The following is a 16,957-nucleotide window of genomic DNA, read 5'->3' on the forward strand; positions in this document are numbered from 1 at the left end:
GCTGAAATGTCGGAGCTTGTCCCCTTTCACTGTAAGCTTCCTTTGTGCGCCTTGATGCTCGATTTCAATGTGCTCAAGAGAGAGTACTTGGTTGACAGTGTAGTGATCTTCTGTTCCCAGCTGTTGATATACTAATTACACCTTGTCACCTTTGGAAAATCCTTCAGTTGGGATTTTTTTATTCTTCCACCCTCTGTAAGCCTTCTTCTTGTTTTTCTTTTTTTTTTCTTGTTGATCTTTCTACCTTGACAATGGCTTGAGTTGTGATACCTCCCTTTTTATTTATCATTCCGTCTTCTTTTTGAATTCCTTCTCCTCCTTGTACCTAGTCATTCTTCTGCTCTACTGTGTTGTTGGTTGCTTGCTTTGGAAGACAGTCACTACTTGTCTTGCTTGTTTCTTCATTAATTTGTGATTCTGGAAACACTTTCAAGGTAATGCTTTCCTCATGCATCCTGAGGGTTAGCTCTCCTTGCTCTATATCTACGATGGCTCTAGCAGTGGCCAAAAATGGTCGACCAAGTATTATGGAGTCATTCTCATTCTCTGCTGAATCCAGGATCACAAAGTCTGTAGGAAAGATGAACTTGTCAACCTTAACTAAAAGGTTTTCAATCACCCCTTTGGGGTATACTACTGATTGGTCCACCAATTCCAAGGAGATCTGTATTGGCTTCACCTCTCCTATGCCAAGCTTTTTCACTAAAGAGGATGGGATTAGATTTATGCTTGCTCCTAAGTCACACATCCCCTTGTTGATGAATAGACTTCCAATGGTGCAAGGTAGGAAGAAACCTCCAGGATCTTCAAGCTTGGGAGGAAGTCATTTTCTGATTAGTGCACTGCATTCTTCAGTGAGCATTACAGTCTCCTTCTCCTTTTCTTGTTGATAAGCTCCTTTAGGAACTTGGCATACAGAGGCATTTGCTCCAATGCCTTAGCCAAGGAAATGTTGATCTCTAGCTTCTTGAAAGTCTCAAGGAATTTATGGAAATGTTGATGCTTTGCTTCTTTGTGGAATCTTTGGGGATAAGGTAGTGGAGGTGTAAGGCTCTTCTCCACTTACTGCTGTCTTGGATTTGGTTCTTCCATGATCTGCTTTCCTTTCTTCAAATTTTGTGGTTGGTTATTCTCTTCTGTGAGCTTTTCTGGGACATTTTTGCTTGTTATGTCCTTTTGCTAGCTCCCTCTTCCTCTGTTAGTTCTTTGTCACTCTCCATAAACTTCTTGGTTGCCCCTTTGTTACTGTCTACCAATGTCTTTCCACTCCTTAGTTGCACAGCTTTGCACTCTTCTTTTGGATTAGGAATGGTGTCACTTGGTAGTGAGCTTGAAGGTCTCTCAATAGAAATTTGCTTGGAGATTTGTCCAATCTGCCTCTCCAGGCTCTTCATGGAGGCTTCATGGTTCTTTGTTGTCATTTCTTGGCTCTTCATCATCTTCTCCATGAGCATCTCCAAATTAGTAATCCTCTGAGAGTCTTATGAGATTCGTTGGTTTTGGGGTGTTGATGGATGATGGTAAGTGTTTTGGTTAGTGGGTTGATTATTGGATGGGTAATGGTTGGAGTTGGGGTAATTATTTTGAGGTTTTCTATAAGGATTTTGGTTAGTTGGCTGCTGGTTGTGATTTTGGTTGTTTCTTGGAGTGTTTTGAGCTGAGTTCCTTTGCCATGGTTGTTGGTTTTGGTTGTGGTTATCTCCCCACCTAAGGTTTGGGTGGTTCTTCCAAGATGGATTGTAGGTGTCACCATACACCTCATTTGATCCAGAATTTTGGTTGTGCATATAGTGCACTTGCTCTTGTTGCTGTTCTTCTTGGTTCTCTTCATTCTGCCCCCAAGGAGTTGTTGGTTGGCTTGTGGCACTCACTGATGCAACCTGTAGGCTATCAATTCTCTTGGCCATTTGCTCAAATTGTTGCTGAATCTGCTGCTGCATCACTTTATGTTGAGCCAAAATTGTATCCACTCCTTCCAATTCTAGCACTCCCTTCCTCTGTGATGGTTGGCGTTGCCTTTGGTGAGCAAAGAAGTATTGGTTGTTGGCCACCATATCAATAAGGTTTTGAGCTTCCTCTGCAGTTTTCATCAATTGCAATGATCCTCCAGCTGAGTGATCAAGTGCCTCTTGAGCCTTCAGAGTAAGTCCTTCATAGAAGTTCTGCAGCTTGTCCCATTCAGTGAACATCTCTGGTGGGCATTTCCTCAATAGAGCCTTATATCTTTCCCATGCCTCATATAGATTTTCAGCATCCATTTGGGTGAATGTCTGCACCTCAGTCTTCAATCTTATGATCCTTTGAGGGGGATACAATTTGGCAAGAAACTTGCTCACCAAATCATCCCAAGTGTTGATGCTCTCCTTTGGAAATGTTTCTAGCCATTGAGTGGCTTTTTCCCTGAGAGAGAATGGGAATAACAACAATTTGTATATGTCAGGGTGTACTCCATTGCTTTTAACTGTGTCACAGATCCTCAAGAAAGTTGATAGATGTTGGTTCGGGTCCTCTAATGGTCCTCCTCCAAAAGAGCAGTTGTTTTGGACCAATGTGATGAGTTGTGGCTTCAGTTCAAAGTTATTTGCATTGACATTAGGGGTAAGAATGCTACACCCACAGTGTCTAGCATTTGCAAATGTATAGGAGGCCAGTACTCTCCTCTGTTGTAGGTTATTGTTGGCCCCTCCTTCTGGTGAATTGGTTGAATGTTCCTCCATGTCTTGAAATTCTTCTTCTGACTCCTCCTCTCCAACAATGTTTTTCCCTCTTTCATCTCTTCTTAATCTCCTGATGGTTCGTTCGTCTTGTTCATGAAAGGTGGGTATAGCTCTTCTTGTATCTGTCATATAAACAAAACACAAGAAACACAAAAAAAAACAGTGACACTTCAATCTATTGCTAGAGTGAAGTTTTAGTTAGCTTAAGCAAAAATTCAAACAGTTAGTGGGTTAATTAAAAATTAAAGAAATAGAAAAGAAAAAGTGCTTGATCTAGACCTCCACTTCACTTAATCATTGTCAATCTATTTCAATCCCCGGCAATGGCGCCAAAAACTTGATGTGTGGAAAATGATCCAACACAAAACTCACCGGCAAGTGTACCGGGTCGCATCAAGTAATAAAACTCACGGGAGTGAGGTCGATCCCATAGGGATTGAAGGATTGAGCAATTTTAGTTTAGTGGATGATTTAGTCAAGCAAACAAAGACTCGTTTGAGTGATTTTGTATCCAACAGTAAGTAAATAGTAGGAAATGTAAAGGGAGAGGGATGAATTGCAGAAATTAAAGAGAATTGAAAGTATAGGTACTGAATCTTAAAGAACAAGAAATTAAATGACTGAAACTTAAAGTGCAAGAAATGTAAATTGTTGTAACTTAAAGTGCAAGAAATATAAATTGCTTGAATGAAAAAGGGATTTGAGGACTGGAAATTCAGAATTTAAGCAAGGGAAATTAAGTTTCAACAATTAACCAAGGAAGAGATGAATTAAAAGTAACTAGAGTTCAAACAGAAAGTGAAAATGTGATTGCAGCAGTGGTTCAGCAGAAGAACAAAAAAGAAAATTAGATCTCAGGACTCCAGAGACTAGATAGCAGAGTCTAGATCTCAATTGCCTTCCTAGATCCAAGTCCACAAAGCAATTAAAGAGAAATTGAAAATTGAAGCAGTAAAGGAAATTGAATTTAACTCAATTATGCAGTAGGAAAATTAAAGAGATCTTAAATGGAGATTGAGACAGAAGTTCCTCAATTCTTCACACTCAAGACTCAAACAAAACACAGTAAAGAAAACAAAAAGATCAGAGGAAGAAGAAGTGAATTCTCTCCTCCAATTCTCAAGCTATTGCAGAAAACAAAAAGTGGAAACTGAAAACCCAGAAGTTCCAAAAATAGAAAATGAAAAATGCTCTCAAGTTCTAAAAGTAAACTCTAGGCAAAAATAAATTGAAAAGTGTAAAAAAAGTCCCTAGCTAAATCAAACTAGCTTCTATTTATACACTTTCTATTCTTGGATCTAAGAATTTTTAGTGGGCTTTTTGATTTGGTGAAGAAATGAATTAAGTTGGATTTTTGAGTGAAATTCAGCCCATCTTGCTCCCAGGAAGCTGCTCTGCTCTTGTGGAGAGCAGAGCAGTGAAGCCTTGCATGGGGATCCAATTAGCGTGCCAAGTGTGGGAGAGGCATCAGGATGCTGCCCTGCCCTTGTGGAGAGCGGGGCAGTGGTGTCATGGTGCGTGCCTTGCCTCCCTGCCCGTGTCAAAGTGCTGCGCGCGCCCAAGCTCCTGGCCGTGTCAATCGTGCGTGCCATGCACCAAGGAATGCTGTTCTGTCCTCCATGTAGGCAGCGCAAAGCTTTCCTTGTTCTTGGGTGAGGTCCCAAGTTCGAAACCTGGCTGAAAGCATGCTGAGCTTTTTCTTCTTGGCACCTGATTCACGCCTAAGGCTTGGCTTCCTAGAGGTCTTGTGTTCGATCTTTGGAGGTTGAAAACAAGCCAATTTTGGCTTGTTTTCCTTTCACTTGAGCGCTACTTCCTTCCCTCTTGAGCTTGGGTTTTCGAAACCCATGGGTGGCACTTGGAGAACAATTTCCTTTGATTTATTTTGGTGAAAGCCCGAAATTGCTCTTGAGGAGGGCAGGGCAGAATTTTTCCTTCCCATGTTTCTTGGCCTAGAATTGTGCTCCCCTCTCAAGGAGGGCAGGGCAGTGAAGCCTTGAATGCTTGGTTCATTGTTGTGCTCCCTTGGAGAGCAGTGTGCTCTTGTGGAGAGCAGTGTGGCTTCCTCCTTCAATGTTGTGCCACACTTCTTCTTCTTTTGCCACACTATTTTCTTCCTTTGGCCACACTTCGGTTTGAATGACCCGAGATTTGAATACTTCGGTTTATAATTTTAGGGGTTTGTACTTGTGACAAGAAAATTTTTCTATGAAAGGATTATTGTTGGTTTAGAAACTATACCTTACAACGAGATTTTATTAGTGAAATTCTAAACCGTCAAAAATTCCACTCATCAACATCCACGAATGCTTGGACTTCCAATAAGCTCCATTCTTCAAAATTAATATCTCCAAGCTTTGATGGTGTTCCACACAAGCTAAGGGCTCCCAAAGTTGATCCTCATGTATGCCAGGATCCCATATCTGATTTCTACACCCGTTTTCACGTTGATTCTCATTAGACCATCCAGGTGGCAAGCAATATGAATTCTCAATAACAACCCTTTTAACTGTTTGCCTGACTAAGCCCAGTAAGATAACTATTGCTTGCTCAATCCAATAATTCTCGTGGGATCAACCCTCACTCACCTGAGGTATTACTTGGATGACCCGGTGCACTTACCAGTAAAGTTGTGCGAGTTCTAATTTCGTGCACCGCTTTTCTTCTGAAATCACTGCCTTGAAGGGTGCTAAACGCCGAGCCTGGTGTTTAGTGCCCAAGAAGACAGATCCAAATGGGAACTCACTGCCAATCCTGGCGCTGAATGCCAGAAGTGCGGGTCAACCCCACCCAAAAGAGCATCTTTAGCTAGATTTGACTTTTAATTATTGTATTTTATCTCTTTTTGGTTATTTTTATATACAAATAAAATCTTTTAGATTTAGAATTTATTATTTTATTTTAGTTTCAAATCAAAATTAGGTTAGATATAAAGGGAAAAATGTTTAGCCCTTCGAGCTCACTTCTCCCGGAAGGGATCTTCTCACTTCCGCAAGTGACAACTTTCAGAACCCTTGTTTTCTTTATATAAGTCATGAGCCACTAAATCTCCTTGGTTAAGGTTAGGAGCTCTGTTTATTTCTATGGATTAAGGCTATTGTTTTTTATTTTAATTAATGTATTGATTCTGTTTCAAGGATTGCTTTCATTCTTCATTTTATGAATCTGGGTGGAAGGAACATATGACCCTTATTCTATATGCATTCTTGTGATCCATGGAAGAGGTCTCTCACTTGAACAACAGCTTGAAAGTGAATTCCTCCTGAATTGCTAATTACTTGAACCAATCGGGATACGTGACATATAATCCTCTTAGCTTTCGGTAATTAGGGTTTTGTAGCCATAAACTAGAATTGTACTTAACCCTCTAATCGGAATTAAGTGACCAAGACATTGACGGTTCATGAAGGTTAGAGGAGACTAAATTACTAAGACATTAAGGTTTAGTCAATTACAGTTTACCATGAAATGAATCTTGAGAAAAACTATTGTGGCTACACATATTGCAAAAGTTAAATGTCAGGCTCATGAACTATCTGAGAAAATTCAAGATTTGGAATAATAGTTAGTTGTTAAGAATTAGAACATACTAGATGCTACTTTGATAAAAAAAAATAAAAGTCAACTTGTTGGAGCAAGCAGTATGTTTGACAATAGTAATGCATCATTGCAATCTCTTAAAGAAAAAATCTCAGCCTTACAGCCACAAAAGAAGCAATGAGCTTTCAAATTGCTTTCAATACTGAAGTCATTCTTCTAAAAGAGATCTTTAAGAATTAGTCTTGCATTTCTTATATAAATAATCTCTTCAAACATGTCCCTGCAATCTTTTTTCTATATTAGGATTTATATGTTAAATAAAGTTTTTTGTCTTTATTTTATATATATATATATATATATATATATATATATACTCTTGTATAATTTTCTTGTTAAAAACAGCACTACACTTTAGGCACATAGCAATGATGCGGTCAGATTCTATAATTCTCAATAAAAAATCTAACGAATATTCACTAAAACGAGAATAAATTGGCTTCTTATCTTGCTCAAAGCCTCTCAAGTCTTTATTTTCAGCTTGAGCACCAGCCACTATGGTGTCAATTCCTATCATATTGACTGATGATGAGCGGATAATTTATACGCTTTTTGGCATTGTTTTTATATAGTTTTTAGTAAGTTTGAGCTACTTTTAGGGATGTTTTCATTAGTTTTTATGTTAAATTCACATTTCTGGACTTTACTATGAGTTTGTGTGTTTTTCTGTGATTTCAGGTAAATTCTGGCTGAAATTGAGGGACTTGAGCAAAACTCTGAAGAAGGCTGACAAAAGGACTGCTGATGCTGTTGGAATCTGACCTCTCTGCACTTGAAATGGATTTTCTGGAGCTACAGAACTCCAATTGGCGCGCTCTCAACGGCTTTGGAAAGTAGACATCCAGGGCTTTCCAGCAATATATAATAGTTCATACTTTATTCGAAGATTGACGACGTAACTTGGCGTTGAACGCCAAGTACACGCTGCTGTCTGGAGTTAAACGCCAGAAAAACGTCATGATCCGGAGTTGAACGCCCAAAACACGTCATAACTCAAAGTTCAACTCCAAGTAAAGCCTCAGCTCGTGGATTGATCAAGCTCAGCCCAAGCATACACCAAGTGGGCCCCGGAAGTGGATTTATGCATCAATTACTTACTCATGTAAACCCTAGGAGCTAGTCTAGTATATATAGGACATTTATCTATTGTATTAGACATCTTTTGACCACTTTAAGTCTTTAATCATTCGGTCACTTGATCATGGAGAGGGCTGGCCATTCGGCCATGCCTGAACCTTTTACTTATGTGTTTTCAACGGTGGAGTTTCTGCACACCATAGATTAAGGGTGTGGAGCTCTGCTGTACCTCAAGTATTAATGCAATTCTATTTTCTTTTATTCAAATCTCTCTTATTCTTATTCCAAGATATTCATTCGTACCCAAGAACATGATGAATGTGATGATAAGTAACCCTCATTATCATTCTCACTTATGAACGCGCGTGATTGACAACCACTTCCGTTCTACATGCAACAGAGCTTGAATGCGTATCTCTTAGATTCCCCAACAGAATCTTCGTGGTATAAACTAGATAGATGGCGGCATTTATGAGGATCCGGAAAGTCTCACCTTGTCTGTGGTATTCCGAGTAGGATCCTGGGAATCTGGAAAGTCTAACCTTGTCTGTGGTATTCCGAGTAGGATTCCGGTAATGAATGACTGTGACGTGCTTCAAACTTGCAACCTGCTGGGCGTTAGTGACAGACGCAAAAGAATCAAGGGATTCTATTCCAGTAGGAGCGGGAACCAACCAGTGATTAGCCGTACTGTGACAGAGTGCGTGAGCATTAGTTTTCACTGCGAGGATGGGATGTAGCCATCAACCATGGGTGATGCCTCCAGACGATTAGCCGTGCGACTGACAACCGCATAGGATCATTTTCCCGAGAGGATTGAAAGTAGCCACAGCTGATGGTGAACCCCTATACAAAGCTTGCCATGGAAAGGAGTAAGAAGGATTGAGTAGAAGCAGTAGGAGAGCAGGCGTCCTTGAGCTATGCAGCATCTCCATTCGCTTATCTGAAATTCCCACCAATGAATCTGCATAAGTCTTCTATCCTTTTTATTATTTCTTATCTTTATTTTCGAAACCCATAAACCAATTTAATCTGCCTGACTGAGATTTACAAGGTGACCATAGCTTGCTTCATACCAACAATCTCTGTGGGATCGACCCTTACTCGCGTAAGGTTTATTACTTGGACGACCCAGTACACTTGCTGGTTAGTTGAACGGAGTTGTAAATTCAACCAGTGCCATAATAATGATTTCATACAAAGACAAACAACTTAAAGAGAATTGATCACAATTTCGTCCACCAAGTTTTTGGCGCCGTTGCCGGGGATTGTTCGAGTATGGACAACTGACGGTTCATCTTGTTGCTCAGATTAGGTAACTTTCTTTTCAAAAACTTTTTCAAAAATTTTTCTTTTATTTTTCGTTTTTCCAAAAATGTTTTTCGAAAAAAATCAATAAAAATACAAAAAAATTAGAAAATCATAAAAATCAAAAATATTTTGTGTTTCTTGTTTGAGTCTTGTGTTAATCTTTAAGTTTGGTGTCAATTGCATGCTTTTAAAATTTTTCTTGCATTTTTTTCGAAAATCTCATGCATTCATAGTGTTCTTCATGATCTCCAAGTTGTTCTTGACAAGTCTTCTTGTTTGATCTTGATGATTTCTTATTTTGTGTCTTTTGTTGTTTTTCATGTGCACTTTTGCATTCATATTTTCCATGCATTAAAAATTTCTAAGTTTGGTGTCTTGCATGTTTTATTTGCATCAAAAAGTTTTCAAAATTATGTTCTTGATGTTCATCATGATCTTCAAAGTGTTCTTGGTGTTCATCTTGACATTTATAGCATTCTTGCATGCATCTTGTGTCTTGATCCAAAATTTTCATGTTTTGGGTCATTTTTGTGTTTTTTCTTTAAAAATTCAAAAATCAAAAAAATATCTTTTCCTTATTTTCCTCCAAATTTTCGAAATTTTGGGTTGACTTGGTCAAAAATTTTTAAAATTAGTTGTTTCTTACAAGTTAAGTCAAAATTTCAAATTTTAAAAATCTTATCTTTTCAAAATCTTTTTCAAAAATCATATCTTTTTCATTTTTTTAAATTTCGAAAATTTCAAAAATCTTTTTCAAAATATTTTTCAAAATCTTTTTCTTATTTTTTATGTCTAATTTTCGAAAATTAGCTAACAATTAATGTGATTGGTTCAAAAATTTGAAGTTTGTTACTTTCTTGTTAAGAAAGGTTCAATCTTTAAATTCTAGAATCCTATCTTGTAGTTTCTTGTTAGTTAAGTAATTTTTAAAAATTAAATCTTTTTCAAAATATCTTTTTATTAAAATTTTTATCTTATCTTTTTATCTTTTATCTTATCTTTTTCAAAAATTTTATCTTTTTCAAAATTTGATTTCAAAATATCTTATCTAACCTCTTATCTTCTTATCTTTTTCAAAATTTGATTTCAAATCTTTTTCAAAACCAACTAACTACCTACCCCTCTCTAATTTTCGAAAATTCTCCCTCTCTTTTTCAAAAATTCTTTTTGTTTTAAATTTTAATTTTAATTATATTGTGTCTTTGATTTTCGAAAATTACTAACCTCTTTTCCAAAAATTATTTTCGAAATCTCCCTACTCTTTTCTTCTTCTATTTAATTAATTATTTATTAACACTTCTCTTCACCTCTCTTCATCCAAAAATCCGAATCCATCCCTTTTCTTTCTTATACCCCTATCTTCTTCTACTAACATAAGGGAATCTCTATACTGTGACATAGAGGATTCCTTTTTCTTTTCTTGTTTTCTTCTCTTTCATATGAGCAGGAACAGGGAAAAAGGCACTCTTGTTGAAGTTGATCCAGAACCTGAAAGGACTCTGAAGAGAAAATTAAGAGAAGCTAAACTACAACAATCCAGAAACAACCTTTCAGAAATTCTCGAACAAGAGAAGGACATGGCAGCCGAAAATAATAATAATAATGCAAGGAGAATGCTTGGTGACTTCACAAAGCCAACGTCCAAGTTTGATGGAAGAAGCATCTCCATTCCTGCCATTGGAGCCAATAACTTTGAGCTTAAGCCTCAACTAGTTGCATTGATGCAACAAAACTGCAAGTTTTATGGACTTCCATCTGAAGATCCTTATCAGTTTTTAACTGAGTTCTTGCAGATCTGTGAGACTGTAAAGACGAATGGAGTTGATCCTGAAGTCTACAGACTCATGCTTTTCCCTTTTGCTGTAAGAGACAGAGCTAGAATATGGTTGGATTCACAACCTAAGGATAGCCTGGACTCCTGGGATAAGCTGGTCACTGCCTTCTTGGATAAATTCTTTCCTCCTCAAAAGTTGAGCAAGCTGAGAGTGGATGTTCAAACCTTCAAACAAAAAGATGGTGAATCCCTCTATGAAGCTTGGGAAAGATACAAGCAGCTGACCAAAAGATGTCCATCTGACATGTTTTCAGAATGGACCATATTAGATATATTCTATTATGGTCTCTCTGAATTTTCGAAAATGTCACTGGATCATTCTGCAGGTGGATCTATTCACCTGAAGAAAACGCCTGAAGAGGCACAAGAACTCATTGACATGGTTGCAAACAACCAGTTCATGTATACTTCTGAGAGGAATTCCGTGAATAATGGGATACCTCAGAAGAAAGGAGTTCTTGAAATTGATGCTCTGAATGCCATATTGGCTCAGAACAAAATGTTGACTCAACAGGTCAACATAATCTCTCAAAATCTGAATGGATTGCAACATGCATCCAACAGTACTAGAGAGGCAGCTTCTGAAGAAGCTTATGATCCTGAGAACCCTGCCATGGCAGAGGTTAATTACATGGGTGAACCTTATGGAAACACCTATAACCCATCATAGAGAAATCATCCAAATTTCTCCTGGAAGGATCAACAAAAGCCTCAACAAGGCTTTAACAATGGTGGACGCAATAGGCTAGGCAATAGCAAGCCATATCCATCATCTTCTCAGCAACAGACAGAGAATTCTGAACAAAACACCTCTAATTTAGCCAATATAGTCTCTGATCTGTCAAAGGCCACTTTCAGTTTCATGAATGAAACCAGATCTTCCATTAGAAATTTGGAGGCACAAGTGGGCCAGCTGAGTAAGAAAGTTATTGAAACTCCTCCCAGTACTCTCCCAAGCAATACAGAAGAAAACCCAAAAGGAGAGTGCAAGGCCATTGATTTAATCAAAGTGGCCGAATGCATAGAGGAGGAGGAGGACGAAAATCCTAGTGAGGAAGACCTCCTGGGATGTCCTTCAAGCAAGAAGGAGTTTCCTATTAAGGATCCTGAGGAATCTGAGGCTCATACAGAGACCATAGAGATTCCATTAAACCTCCTTCTGCCATTCATGAGCTCTGAAGACTATTCATCCTCTGAAGAGGATGAAGATGTGACTGGAGAGCAAGTTGCTCAATATTTAGGAGCTATCATGAAGCTGAATGCCAAGCTGTTTGGTAATGAGACTTGGGAAAGTGAACCTCCCTTGCTCATTAGTGAACTAGATACTTGGATTCAGAAAACTCTACCTCAAAAGAAACAAGATCCTGGCAAGTTCTTAATACCTTGCACCATTGGCACCATGAGCTTTGAAAAAGCTCTATGTGATCTTGGGTCAGGGATAAATCTGATGCCACTCTCTGTAATGGAGAAGCTAGGGATCATTGAGGTACAACCTGCCTTGTTCTCATTACAATTGGCAGACAAGTCAGTGAGACAAGCTTATGGAATAGTAGAGGACGTGCTAGTAAAGGTTGAAGGCCTTTACATCCCTGCTGATTTCATAATCCTAGACACTAGGAAGGAAGATGATGAATGCATCATCCTAGGAAGACCTTTCCTAGCCACAGCAGAAGCTGTGATAGATGTTAACAGAGGTGAGTTAGTCCTTCAATTGAATGGGGACTACCTTGTGTTTAAGGCACATGGCCATCCCTCTGTGACAAAAGAGAGTAAGCATGAAGAGCTTCTCACAGTTCAGAGTCAAGAAGAGCCCACACAGTCAAATTCTAAGTTTGGTGTTGTGAGGCCACAACCAAACTCTAAGTTTGGTGTTAAGATCCCATATCCAAACTCTAAGTTTGGTGTGGATAACTATACAACATTAACCTGATCACCTGGTGGCTCCATGAGAGCCACTGTCAAGCTATTGACATTAAAGAAGCGCTTGTTGGGAGGCAACCCAATTTTATTTATCTAATTTTATTTTATTTTGTTTCTTTGTTATTTTTGTGTTTAATTAGGTACATGATCATGAGGAGTCACGAAAAAATCAAAAAAATTAAAAACAGAGTCAAAAACAGAAGAAAAAAATTTTCACCCTGGAGGCAGCGCAGACTGGCGTTCAACGCCAGTAAGATGCATCTGGCTGGCGTTCAACGCCAGAACAGAGCACCATTCTGGCGCTGAACGCCAGAAACAAGCAACAACCTGGCGTTTAACGCCAGGATGTGCACACAGAGGACAAACTGGCGCTGAACGCCAGAAACAAGCATGAAACTGGCGTTCAACGCCAGAAACATGCATTACATGGGCGTTTAACGCCCAGAACATGCACCAATGGGCGTTTGAACGCCAGAATGATGCATGGAGGCATCTTACATGCCTATATGGTGAAGGAATGGTATTTCTTTTCACCTCAGGATCTGTGGACCCCACAGGATCCTCACCTCAGGATCTGTGGACCCCACAGGATCCCCACCTCAGGATCTGTGGACCCCACAGGATCCCCACCTACCTTTTCTTTTAATCCTAATCACACTCTCCTAATCTAAATCTCATTTTCACTCTTCCCCATGTCACTCTTCCCAAAAACCTTCACCAATTACCTCAATTCCTCTTCCCAATTACCCCATACACCATTCACATCAACCTCCTCTTCCCCATAAACCCCACCTACCTCCATAAAATTCAAATTCATTTTCCCACCCATTCCCACCCTAATTGGCCGAACTCCCACCCTCCCTCTCCCTATAAATACCCTTCTTTTCTTCTTCATTTTCCCACAACACAAACCCCTTCTTCTCTCATATAGCCGAACTCACTCCTCTCCCTCTCTTCCAAATTCTCTTCTTCTTCTTCTACTCTTCTTTTCTTTTTTTGCTCGAGGGCGAGCAAAATTTTAAGTTTGGTGTGGAAAAAGCCTAAGCTTTTTGTTTTTTTTCATTCACCATCAATGACACCTAAGACCGGAGTATCCTCAAGAAAAGGGAAAGGGAAGACAAAAGCTTCCACCTCCGAGTCATGGGAGAAGGAGAGATTCATCTCCAAGAGCCATCAAAACCACTTCTATGATGTTGTGGCAAAGAAGAAGGTGATCCCTGAGGTCCCTTTCAAGCTCAAAAAGAATGAGTATCCGGAAATCCGACATGAAATTCAAAGAAGAGGTTGGGAAGTCATAACCAACCCCATGCAACAAGTCGGAATATTGATGGTTCAAGAGTTCTATGCCAATGCATGGATCACTAGAAACCTGATCAAAGTATGAACCCGAATCCAAAGAACTATATCACAATGGTTCGGGGGAAATACTTAGATTTTAGTCCGGAAAATGTGAGGTTGGCGTTTCACTTGCCTATGATGCAAAGTGATGAACGCCCCTACACAAGAAGGGTCAACTTTAATCAAAGGTTGGACCAAGTCCTAATGGACATATGTGTGGAAGGCGCCCAATGGAGAATAGACTCCAAAGGCAAACCGGTCCAACTAAGAAGACTGGACCTCAAGCCTGTAGCTAGAGGATGGTTGGAGTTCATCCAAAGATCCATCATCCCTACAAGCAACCGATCTGAAGTTACTGTGGATCGGGCCATCATGATCCATAGCATCATGATTGGAGAGGAAGTGGAAGTTCATGAAGTCATCTCCAATGAACTCTACAAAATAGCCGACAAGCCTTCACACATGGCACGACTAGCCTTCCCCCACCTTATATGTCATATATGTTACTCGGCTGGAGTTATCATAGATGGAGATGTCTCCATTGAAGAAGACAAGCCCATCACCAAGAAAAGGATGGAGCAAACAAGAGAAGTTCCTCACGGCCCTCAAGAAGAACATGAGGAAGTTCATCATCAACAAATGCCTCAAGGAATGCACTTTCCTCCCAACAACTATTGGGAGCAACTCAATACCTCTTTAGAAGATTTGAGCCATAATGTTGAACAATTAAGGGTGGAACATCATGAGCACTCCATCATTCTCCAAGAAATAAGAGAAGATCAAAGAGCAATGAGGGAGGAGCAACAAAGGCAAGGAAGGGACATAGAAGAGCTTAAGGACATTGTTGGTCCCTCAAGAAGAAGGCGCCACTAAGAGGTGGATTCATTCCTTGTTCTTTATTTTTTTCTGTTTTCGGTTTTTAGTATTATGTTATCTATGTTTTGTGTCTCTACTTCATGATCATTAGTGTGTAACCATGCCTTAAAGCTATGAATAAAATCCATTAGTCCTTCACTTATCTTAAATGAAAAATGTTTTAATTCAAAAGAACAAGAAGTACATAATTTTCGAAATTATTATTGAATTTAATTTAATTATATTGATGTGGTGACAATACTTTTTGTTTTCTGAATGAATGATTGAACAGTGCATATTTTTGATCTTGTTGTTTATGAGTGTTAAAATTGTTGGCTCTTGAAAGAATGATGAACAAAGAGAAATGTTATTGATGATCTGAAAAAAATCATAAAATTGATTCTTGAAGCAAGAAAAAGCAGTGAAAAAGGAAGCTTGCGAAAAAAAAAAGTGGCGAAAAAAAAATAGAAAGAAAAAGAAGGAGCAGTAGAAAAAGCCAATAGCCCTTAAAACCAAAAGGCAAGGGTAAAAAGGATCCAAGGCTTTGAGCATCAATGGATAGGAGGGCCCAAGGAAATAAAATCCAGGCCTAAGCGGCTAAATCAAGCTGTCCCTAACCATGTGCTTGTGTCATGAAGGTCCAAGTGAAAAGCTTGAGACTGAGTGGTTAAAGTCGTGATCCAAAAGAGTGTGCTTAAGAGCTCTGGACACCACTAACTGGGGACTTTAGCAAAGCTGAGTCACAATCTGAAAAGGTTCACCCAGTTATGTGTCTGTGGCATTTGTGTATCCGGTGGTAATACTGGAAGACAAGGTGCTTAGGGCCACGGCCAAGACTCATAAGTAGCTGTGTTCAAGAATCAACATGCTTAACTAGGAGAGTCAATAATACTATCCGAAATTCTGAGTTCCTAGAGATGCCAATCACTCTAAACTACAAAGGAGAAAGTGAGATGCCAAAACTGTTCAGAAGCAAAAAGCTACAAGTCCCGCTCATGTAATTAAATTAATATTCATTGATATTTTGGACTTTATAGTATATTCTCTTCTTTTATCCTATTTGATTTTTAGTTGCTTGGGGACAAGCAACAATTTAAGTTTGGTGTTGTGATGAGCGGATAATTTATACGCTTTTTGGCATTGTTTTTATATAGTTTTTAGTAAGTTTGAGCTACTTTTAGGGATGTTTTCATTAGTTTTTATGTTAAATTCACATTTCTGGACTTTACTATGAGTTTGTGTGTTTTTCTGTGATTTCAGGTAAATTCTGGCTGAAATTGAGGGACTTGAGCAAAACTCTGAAGAAGGCTGACAAAAGGACTGCTGATGCTGTTGGAATCTGACCTCCCTGCACTCGAAATGGATTTTCTGGAGCTACAGAACTCCAATTGGCGCGTTCTCAACGGCGTTGGAAAGTAGACATCCAGGGCTTTCCAGCAATATATAATAGTCCATACTTTATTCGAAGATTGACGACGTAACTTGGCGTTGAACGCCAAGTACACGCTGCTGTCTGGAGTTAAACGCCAGAAAAACGTCATGATCCGGAGTTGAACGCCCAAAACACGTCATAACTCAAAGTTCAACTCCAAGTAAAGCCTCAGCTCGTGGATTGATCAAGCTCAGCCCAAGCATACACCAAGTGGGCCCCGGAAGTGGATTTATGCATCAATTACTTACTCATGTAAACCCTAGGAGCTAGTCTAGTATATATAGGACATTTATCTATTGTATTAGACATCTTTTGACCACTTTAAGTCTTTAATCATTCGGTCACTTGATCATGGAGAGGGCTGGCCATTCGGCCATGCCTGAACCTTTTACTTATGTGTTTTCAACGGTGGAGTTTCTGCACACCATAGATTAAGGGTGTGGAGCTCTGCTGTACCTCAAGTATTAATGCAATTCTATTTTCTTTTATTCAAATCTCTCTTATTCTTATTCCAAGATATTCATTCGTACCCAAGAACATGATGAATGTGATGATAAGTAACCCTCATTATCATTCTCACTTATGAACGCGCGTGATTGACAACCACTTCCGTTCTACATGCAACAGAGCTTGAATGCGTATCTCTTAGATTCCCCAACAGAATCTTCATGGTATAAGCTAGATAGATGGCGGCATTTATGAGGATCCGGAAAGTCTCACCTTGTCTGTGGTATTTCGAGTAGGATCCTGGGAATCCGGAAAGTCTAACCTTGTCTGTGGTATTCCGAGTAGGATTCCGGTAATGAATGACTGTGACGTGCTTCAAACTTGCAACCTGCTGGGCGTTAGTGACAGACGCAAAAGAATCAAGGGATT

The sequence above is a fragment of the Arachis hypogaea genome, chromosome 7 (genome assembly GCF_003086295.3).
Source record: "Arachis hypogaea cultivar Tifrunner chromosome 7, arahy.Tifrunner.gnm2.J5K5, whole genome shotgun sequence".
Lineage (NCBI taxonomy): Eukaryota > Viridiplantae > Streptophyta > Magnoliopsida > Fabales > Fabaceae > Arachis > Arachis hypogaea.